Here is a 10,000-nt window from a genome sequence, read left to right as displayed (position 1 = left end):
TGTCGCTCAGATGCTGGAAGATCAGTTTGAAAAAGGACCGGGGTAAAGAGGGGGGAAGCACCATATATGTGTCCGGGAAGGCGCCCCTCGGGCGGACACAGGTGTCTGCATGAGCCCCTGTCGCTCAGATGCTGGAAGATCAGTTTGAAAAAAGAACCAGAGGATAGAGGGGAAAAACACCATATTTGTGTCCGAAAATAGCTCACTTTGACTCGGACGCGTTCCCTGTGATTTCAGCCTGTCAGACATGGTGCACATAGTAACGAGATGGAGGTGTTTTGGTCGACCAGGTAAAAAACGAAAAATCGAGAGAAGGTAAAAAGTAGGTGAAAAATTAAGCCTCTCTCGTTAAGGTACTTAGAAAAAATCCCAAAAAAAAAATGAACTCCCATTGAAATGAATGGGGAAAATTTTTTTTCTCGTTTTTTTTCTAAGTACAACAACGAGAGAAGGTAAAAAATGGTTTTTTTTAGCCTCTCTCGTTAAGGTACTTAGAAAAAAACCCAGATTTTTTATTTTCTCGTTTTTTTTCTAAGTACAACAACGAGAGAAGGTAAAAACAGGTGCTTTTTAGCCTCTCTCGTTAAGGTACTTGGAAAAAATCCGAGACATGTTTGGTCTTCCCCACTGACAGTGCGCCTTTGCTGGGTAAGTTGTGGACGTGCCAGGCACCCCCGGGACACCGGTGGAACGCGGCCGGACTCGTGGTACTCCAACCCGGGCATAATTTTGGATATTTCCCGGTCCTTTTTTTCACCACTTTCCCAACTTTTCTTCCCAATCACAGTGCGCCTTTGCTGGGTAAGTTGTGGACATGGCAGGCACCCCCGGGACACCGGTGGAACGCGGCCGGACTCGTGGTACTCCAACCCGGGCATAATATTGGATCAAATTCGGGACTTTTGCCCACTTTCCCAACTTTTCTTCCCAATCACAGTGCGCCTTTGCTGGGTAAGTTGTGGACATGCCAGGCACCCCCGGGACACCGGTGGAACGCGGCCGGACTCGTGGTACTCCAACCCGGGCATAATTTTGGATCAAATTCGGGACTTTTGCCCACTTTCCCAACTTTTCTTCCCAATCACAGTGCGCCTTTGCTGGGTAAGTTGTGGACATGGCAGGCACCCCCGGGACACCGGTGGAACGCGGCCGGACTCGTGGTACTCCAACCCGGGCATAATATTGGATCAAATTCGGGACTTTTGCCCACTTTCCCAACTTTTCTTCCCAATCACAGTGCGCCTTTGCTGGGTAAGTTGTGGACATGCCAGGCACCCCCGGGACACCGGTGGAACGCGGCCGGACTCGTGGTACTCCAACCCGGGCATAATTTTGGATCAAATTCGGGACTTTTGCCCACTTTCCCAACTTTTCTTCCCAATCACAGTGCGCCTTTGCTGGGTAAGTTGTGGACATGCCAGGCACCCCCGGGACACCGGTGGAACGCGGCCGGACTCGTGGTACTCCAACCCGGGCATAATTTTGGATCAAATTCGGGACTTTTGCCCACTTTCCCAACTTTTCTTCCCAATCACAGTGCGCCTTTGCTGGGTAAGTTGTGGACATGCCAGGCACCCCCGGAACCCTGGTGGAACGCGGCGGGACTTGTGGGACTCGAACCTGGGTGTGATTTTGGATCAAATTCGGGACTTTTGCCCACTTTCCCAACTTTTCTTCCCAATCACAGTGCGCCTTTGCTGGGTGCGTCTTGGACATTGTAGGCACCCCGAGACCCTGGTGGAACGCGGCGGGACTTGTGGGACTCGAACCTGGGTGTGATTTTGGACCAAATTCGGGACTTTTGCCCACTTTCCCAACTTTTCTTCCCAATCACAGTGCGCCTTTGCTGGGTGCGTCTTAGGCATTGTAGGCACCCCGGAACCCTGGTGGAACGCGGCGGGACTTGTGGGACTCGAACCTGGGTGTGATTTTGGACCAAATTCGGGACTTTTGCCCACTTTCCCAACTTTTCTTCCCAATCACAGTGCGCCTTTGCTGGGTGCGTCTTAGGCATTGTAGGCACCCCGGAACCCTGGTGGAACGCGGCGGGACTTGTGGGACTCGAACCTGGGTGTGATTTTGGACAGAATTCGGGACTTTTGCCCACTTTCCCAACTTTTCTTCCCAATCACAGTGCGCCTTTGCTGGGTGCGTCTTGGACATTGTAGGCACCCCGAGACCCTGGTGGAACGCGGCGGGACTTGTGGGACTCGAACCTGGGTGTGATTTTGGACCAAATTCGGGACTTTTGCCCACTTTCCCAACTTTTCTTCCCAATCACAGTGCGCCTTTGCTGGGTGCGTCTTAGGCATTGTAGGCACCCCGGAACCCTGGTGGAACGCGGCGGGACTTGTGGGACTCGAACCTGGGTGTGATTTTGGACCAAATTCGGGACTTTTGCCCACTTTCCCAACTTTTCTTCCCAATCACAGTGCGCCTTTGCTGGGTGCGTCTTAGGCATTGTAGGCACCCCGGAACCCTGGTGGAACGCGGCGGGACTTGTGGGACTCGAACCTGGGTGTGATTTTGGACCAAATTCGGGACTTTTGCCCACTTTCCCAACTTTTCTTCCCAATCACAGTGCGCCTTTGCTGGGTGCGTCTTAGGCATTGTAGGCACCCCGGAACCCTGGTGGAACGCGGCGGGACTTGTGGGACTCGAACCTGGGTGTGATTTTGGACCAAATTCGGGACTTTTGCCCACTTTCCCAACTTTTCTTCCCAATCACAGTGCGCCTTTGCTGGGTGCGTCTTAGGCATTGTAGGCACCCCGGAACCCTGGTGGAACGCGGCGGGACTTGTGGGACTCGAACCTGGGTGTGATTTTGGACAGAATTCGGGACTTTTGCCCACTTTCCCAACTTTTCTTCCCAATCACAGTGCGCCTTTGCTGGGTGCGTCTTGGACATTGTAGGCACCCCGAGACCCTGGTGGAACGCGGCGGGACTTGTGGGACTCGAACCTGGGTGTGATTTTGGACCAAATTCGGGACTTTTGCCCACTTTCCCAACTTTTCTTCCCAATCACAGTGCGCCTTTGCTGGGTGCGTCTTAGGCATTGTAGGCACCCCGGAACCCTGGTGGAACGCGGCGGGACTTGTGGGACTCGAACCTGGGTGTGATTTTGGACCAAATTCGGGACTTTTGCCCACTTTCCCAACTTTTCTTCCCAATCACAGTGCGCCTTTGCTGGGTAAGTTGTGGACATGCCAGGCACCCCCGGAACCCTGGTGGAACGCGGCGGGACTTGTGGGACTCGAACCTGGGTGTGATTTTGGATCAAATTCGGGACTTTTGCCCACTTTCCCAACTTTTCTTCCCAATCACAGTGCGCCTTTGCTGGGTGCGTCTTGGACATTGTAGGCACCCCGAGACCCTGGTGGAACGCGGCGGGACTTGTGGGACTCGAACCTGGGTGTGATTTTGGACCAAATTCGGGACTTTTGCCCACTTTCCCAACTTTTCTTCCCAATCACAGTGCGCCTTTGCTGGGTGCGTCTTAGGCATTGTAGGCACCCCGGAACCCTGGTGGAACGCGGCGGGACTTGTGGGACTCGAACCTGGGTGTGATTTTGGACCAAATTCGGGACTTTTGCCCACTTTCCCAACTTTTCTTCCCAATCACAGTGCGCCTTTGCTGGGTGCGTCTTAGGCATTGTAGGCACCCCGGAACCCTGGTGGAACGCGGCGGGACTTGTGGGACTCGAACCTGGGTGTGATTTTGGACAGAATTCGGGACTTTTGCCCACTTTCCCAACTTTTCTTCCCAATCACAGTGCGCCTTTGCTGGGTGCGTCTTGGACATTGTAGGCACCCCGAGACCCTGGTGGAACGCGGCGGGACTTGTGGGACTCGAACCTGGGTGTGATTTTGGACCAAATTCGGGACTTTTGCCCACTTTCCCAACTTTTCTTCCCAATCACAGTGCGCCTTTGCTGGGTGCGTCTTAGGCATTGTAGGCACCCCGGAACCCTGGTGGAACGCGGCGGGACTTGTGGGACTCGAACCTGGGTGTGATTTTGGACCAAATTCGGGACTTTTGCCCACTTTCCCAACTTTTCTTCCCAATCACAGTGCGCCTTTGCTGGGTGCGTCTTAGGCATTGTAGGCACCCCGGAACCCTGGTGGAACGCGGCGGGACTTGTGGGACTCGAACCTGGGTGTGATTTTGGACCAAATTCGGGACTTTTGCCCACTTTCCCAACTTTTCTTCCCAATCACAGTGCACCTTTGCTGGGTAAGTTGTGGACATTGTAGGCACCCCGGCACTCTGATGGAACGCGGCGGGACTTGCGGGACTCGAACCTGGGTGTGATTTTGGACCAAATTCGGGACTTTTGCCCACTTTCCCAACTTTTCTTCCCAATCACAGTGCGCCTTTGCTGGGTGCGTTGTGGACATTGTAGGCACCCCGGAACCCTGGTGGAACGCGGCGGGACTTGTGGGACTCGAACCTGGGTGTGATTTTGGACCAAATTCGGGACTTTTGCCCACTTTCCCAACTTTTCTTCCCAATCACAGTGCGCCTTTGCTGGGTGCGTTGTGGACATTGTAGGCACCCCGAGACACTGGTGGAACGCGGCGGGACTTGTGGGACTCGAACCTGGGTGTGATTTTGGACCAAATTCGGGACTTTTGCCCACTTTCCCAACTTTTCTTCCCAATCACAGTGCGCCTTTGCTGGGTAAGTTGTGGACATTGTAGGCACCCCGAGACACTGGTGGAACGCGGCGGGACTTGTGGGACTCGAACCTGGGTGTGATTTTGGACCAAATTCGGGACTTTTGCCCACTTTCCCAACTTTTCTTCCCAATCACAGTGCGCCTTTGCTGGGTAAGTTGTGGACATTGTAGGCACCCCGAGACACTGGTGGAACGCGGCGGGACTTGCGGGACTCGAACCTGGGTGTGATTTTGGACCAAATTCGGGACTTTTGCCCACTTTCCCAACTTTTCTTCCCAATCACAGTGCGCCTTTGCTGGGTAAGTTGTGGACATTGTAGGCACCCCGGAACCCTGGTGGAACGCGGCGGGACTTGTGGGACTCGAACCTGGGTGTGATATTGGACCAAATTCGGGACTTTTGCCCACTTTCCCAACTTTTCTTCCCAATCACAGTGCGCCTTTGCTGGGTGCGTTGTGGACATTGTAGGCACCCCGGAACCCTGGTGGAACGCGGCGGGACTTGTGGGACTCGAACCTGGGTGTGATTTTGGACCAAATTCGGGACTTTTGCCCACTTTCCCAACTTTTCTTCCCAATCACAGTGCGCCTTTGCTGGGTAAGTTGTGGACATGCCAGGCACCCCCGGGACACCGGTGGAACGCGGCGGGACTTGTGGGACTCGAACCTGGGTGTGATTTTGGACCAAATTCGGGACTTTTGCCCACTTTCCCAACTTTTCTTCCCAATCACAGTGCGCCTTTGCTGGGTGCGTTGTGGACATGTCAGGCACCCCGGAACCCTGGTGGAACGCGGCGGGACTTGTGGGACTCGAACCTGGGTGTGATTTTGGACCAAATTCGGGACTTTTGCCCACTTTCCCAACTTTTCTTCCCAATCACAGTGCACCTTTGCTGGGTAAGTTGTGGACATTGTAGGCACCCCGGCACTCTGATGGAACGCGGCGGGACTTGCGGGACTCGAACCTGGGTGTGATTTTGGACCAAATTCGGGACTTTTGCCCACTTTCCCAACTTTTCTTCCCAATCACAGTGCGCCTTTGCTGGGTGCGTTGTGGACATTGTAGGCACCCCGGAACCCTGGTGGAACGCGGCGGGACTTGTGGGACTCGAACCTGGGTGTGATTTTGGACCAAATTCGGGACTTTTGCCCACTTTCCCAACTTTTCTTCCCAATCACAGTGCGCCTTTGCTGGGTGCGTTGTGGACATTGTAGGCACCCCGGAACCCTGGTGGAACGCGGCGGGACTTGTGGGACTCGAACCTGGGTGTGATTTTGGCTCAAATTCGGGACTTTTGCCCACTTTCCCAACTTTTCTTGCCCACTCACAGTGCGCCTTTGCTGGGTGCGTTGTGGACATGTCAGGCACACTGGTGGAACGCGGCGGGACTTGTGGGACTCGAACCTGGGTTTGATTTTGGATCATTTCGTGGACTTTTGCTATGCATGCCTTCTCCCCGCTAGTTTGATGTGTGCTGCTGCAAAAGTTCCAAGAGGGCGTTTTTGCCCCCCTCCAAACTCCCTCTCTTTGTTTATAGTGCATATTTTCTGCTGGATCTACTCTCTATTTACTCCAAGGAAAAAAACTAGCCGGTCGCGGCAAATTTTTACAATCGGTCGCCAAACTACGGCACGAGGGCCGAACGCGGTACGCCGGCGTCCAAGATACGGCCCGGGGATTTTTTTGATTTTTTGGGCTTTTTTTGATTTTTTTGGACATGTTGGGCATCCCAGGACTCGGGTGCGACTGCAGGACGTGTGGGGCTCTAACCTGGGTGTGGTTTTTGGTCATTTTTCCGGACTTTTGCCCACTTTTCCAACTTTTCTTCCCCACTCACAGTGCGCCTTTGCTGGGTGCGTTTTGGGCATGTGGGGGGCACCTCGGACTCGGGTGGGACGCGGCGGGACTTGTGGCACTCGTACCTGGGTGTGATTTTTGATCATTTTGTGGACTTTTCCCCAGACACTCTCCACTTGTCTACCCCACTTCCCCTGTGACTTTGCTGGGGGGGCGTTTCCCCGCTGGCCTTTGTCGTGTAAGGGTTACTTTTCTTTTTTTTCTGTCTGAAAATAGGGCCCCAAAAGGCCTCACACTCCCCGGGAAGACCTGATGGACGCCTCGGCGTCACTGAAACAGGCCAATCTGTCTGAAAATATGGCCCACGAAAGGCCTCACATTCCCCGGGAAGACCTGATGGACGCCCCGGCGTCACCGAAATACGGCAAACTGTCTGAAAATAGGGGCTCCAAGTGTTCCCCACTCTTTCTGGCCCACAAAAGGCCTCTCATTCCCCGGGAACACCTGTAGGACTCCCCGGCGTCAAGGGAATACGCCAAACTGTCTGAAAATAGGGCCCCAAAAGAACTGGAAATGATGCCTTTAATTTGGGGGGTGATGTCTTTAATTTGGGGGGTGCATTGGAGGCGGGAGTCCACTGGAGGGCTACACACCGTCTGAATATAGGGCCCCAAAAGGCCTGGAATTAATGTATTTAATTTGGGGGGTGCATTTGCAGCGAGTGTCCACCAGAGGGCTCCAATTCCCCAGCTATAGTCCTGGTACTCTAAAATGATGGCACTTAGTCAAATTTCCGCCTTTTTTTTGGACTTCCAGCGAGGAGAGGGACTAATTTTGCTTTCCGTACCCGGGTGGAGAACCATAGCAGGTCAGCCTTCTTAAAGGGACATCCTCCTAGGCACTTAGTCAAATTTCCGCCTTTTTTTTGGACTTCCAGCGAGGAGAGGGACTAATTTTGCTTTCCGCACCCGGGTGGAGAACCATAGCAGGTCAGCCTTCTTAAAGGGACATCCTCCTAGGCACTTAGTCAAATTTACGCCTTTTTTTTGGACTTCCAGCGAGGAGAGGGACTAATTTTGCTTTCCGTACCCGGGTGGAGAACCATAGCACGTCGGCCTTCTTAAAGGGAAATGCTCCTAGGCACTTAGTCAAATTCACGCCTTTTTTTTGGACTTCCAGCGAGGAGAGGGACAATTTTGCTTTCCGTACCCGGGTGGAGAACCATAGCAGGTCAGCCTTCTTAAAGGGACATCCTCCTAGGCACTTAGTCAAATTCACGCCTTTTTTTTTGGACTTCCAGCGAGGAGAGGGACAATTTTGCTTTCCTGACCCAGGTGGAGAACCATAGCACGTCGGCCTTCTTAAAGGGACATCCTCCTAGGCACTTAGTCAAATTCACGCCTTTTTTTTGGACTTCCAGCGAGGAGAGGGACTAATTTTGCTTTCCGCACCCGGGTGGAGAACCATAGCAGGTCAGCCTTCTTAAAGGGACATCCTCCTAGGCACTTAGTCAAATTCACGCCTTTTTTTTGGACTTCCAGCGAGGAGAGGGACTAATTTTGCTTTCCGTACCCGGGTGGAGAACCATAGCACGTCGGCCTTCTTAAAGGGAAATGCTCCTAGGCACTTAGTCAAATTCACGCCTTTTTTTTTGGACTTCCAGCGAGGAGAGGGACAATTTTGCTTTCCTGACCCAGGTGGAGAACCATAGCACGTCGGCCTTCTTAAAGGGACATCCTCCTAGGCACTTAGTCAAATTCACGCCTTTTTTTTGGACTTCCAGCGAGGAGAGGGACAATTTTGCTTTCCTGACCCAGGTGGAGAACCATAGCACGTCGGCCTTCTTAAAGGGAAATGCTCCTAGACACTTAGTCAAATTTACCAAACTTTTCTATAGAGCCCTGGTACTCTAAAATGATGACACATAGACAAAAAACCAAACTTTTCTATAGAGGCCTGGTACTCTAAAATGATGGCACTTAGTCAAATTTCCGCCTTTTTTTTGGACTTCCAGCGAGGAGAGGGACAATTTTGCTTTCCTGACCCAGGTGGAGAACCATAGCACGTCGGCCTCATAAAGGGACATCCTCCTAGGCACTTAGTCAAATTTCCGCCTTTTTTTTGGACTTCCAGCGAGGAGAGGGACTAATTTGGCGTTCCAGACCCAGGTGGAGAACCATAGCAGGTCGGCCTTCTTAAAGGGACATGCCCCTAGACACTTAGTCAAATTTACGCCTGAAAATAGGGCCCCAAAAGAACTGGAAATAATGTGTTTAATTCAGGGTGCATTTGCAGCGAGTGTCCACCAGAGGGCTCCAATTCCCCAGCTATAGTCCTGGTACTCTAAAATGATGGCACTTAGTCAAATTTCCGCCTTTTTTTGATGACTTCCAACTAGGAGAGGGACTAATTTTGAGTTCCGGACCCGGGTGGAGAACCATAGCACGTCGGCCTTCTTAAAGGGACATCCTCCTAGGCACTTAGTCAAATTTCCGCCTTTTTTTTGGACTTCCAGCGAGGAGAGGGACTAATTTGGCGTTCCAGACCCAGGTGGAGAACCATAGCACGTCGGCCTTCTTTAAGGGACATCCTCCTAGGCACTTAGTCAAATTTACGCCTTTTTTTTGGACTTCCAGCGAGGAGAGGGACTAATTTTGCTTTCCGTACCCGGGTGGAGAACCATAGCACGTCGGCCTTCTTAAAGGGAAATGCTCCTAGGCACTTAGTCAAATTCACGCCTTTTTTTTGGACTTCCAGCGAGGAGAGGGACAATTTTGCTTTCCTGACCCAGGTGGAGAACCATAGCACGTCGGCCTTCTTAAAGGGAAATGCTCCTAGGCACTTAGTCAAATTCACGCCTTTTTTTTTTGGACTTCCAGCGAGGAGAGGGACTAATTTTGCTTTCCGTACCCGGGTGGAGAACCATAGCAGGTCGGCCTTCTTAAAGGGAAATGCTCCTAGACACTTAGTCAAATTTACCAAACTTTTCTATAGAGGCCTGGTACTCTAAAATGATGACACATAGACAAAAAACCAAACTTTTCTATAGAGGCCTGGTACTCTAAAATGATGACACATAGACAAAAAACCAAACTTTTCTATAGAGGCCTGGTACTCTAAAATAATGACACTTAGTCAAATTTCCGCCTTTTTTTGACTACTTCCAGCTAGGAGAGGGACTAATTTGGCGTTCCGTACCCAGGTGGAGAACCATAGCACGTCGGCCTTCTTAAAGGGAAATGCTCCTAGACACTTAGTCAAATTCACGCCTTTTTTTTGGACTTCCAGCTAGGAGAGGGACTAATTTGGCGTTCCGTACCCAGGTGGAGAACCATAGCACGTCGGCCTTCTTAAAGGGAAATGCTCCTAGACACTTAGTCAAATTCACGCCTTTTTTTTGGACTTCCAGCTAGGAGAGGGACTAATTTGGTGTTCCGTACCCAGGTAGAGAACCAAGGCACGTCGGCCTTCTTAAGGGGACATCCTCCTAGACACTTAGTCAAATTCACGCCTTTTTTTTTG

This window comes from Nerophis lumbriciformis, unplaced genomic scaffold, assembly GCF_033978685.3.
Source record: "Nerophis lumbriciformis unplaced genomic scaffold, RoL_Nlum_v2.1 HiC_scaffold_78, whole genome shotgun sequence".
In the NCBI taxonomy this organism is placed as follows: domain Eukaryota; kingdom Metazoa; phylum Chordata; class Actinopteri; order Syngnathiformes; family Syngnathidae; genus Nerophis; species Nerophis lumbriciformis.
This window is presented reverse-complemented; position numbering follows the sequence as displayed.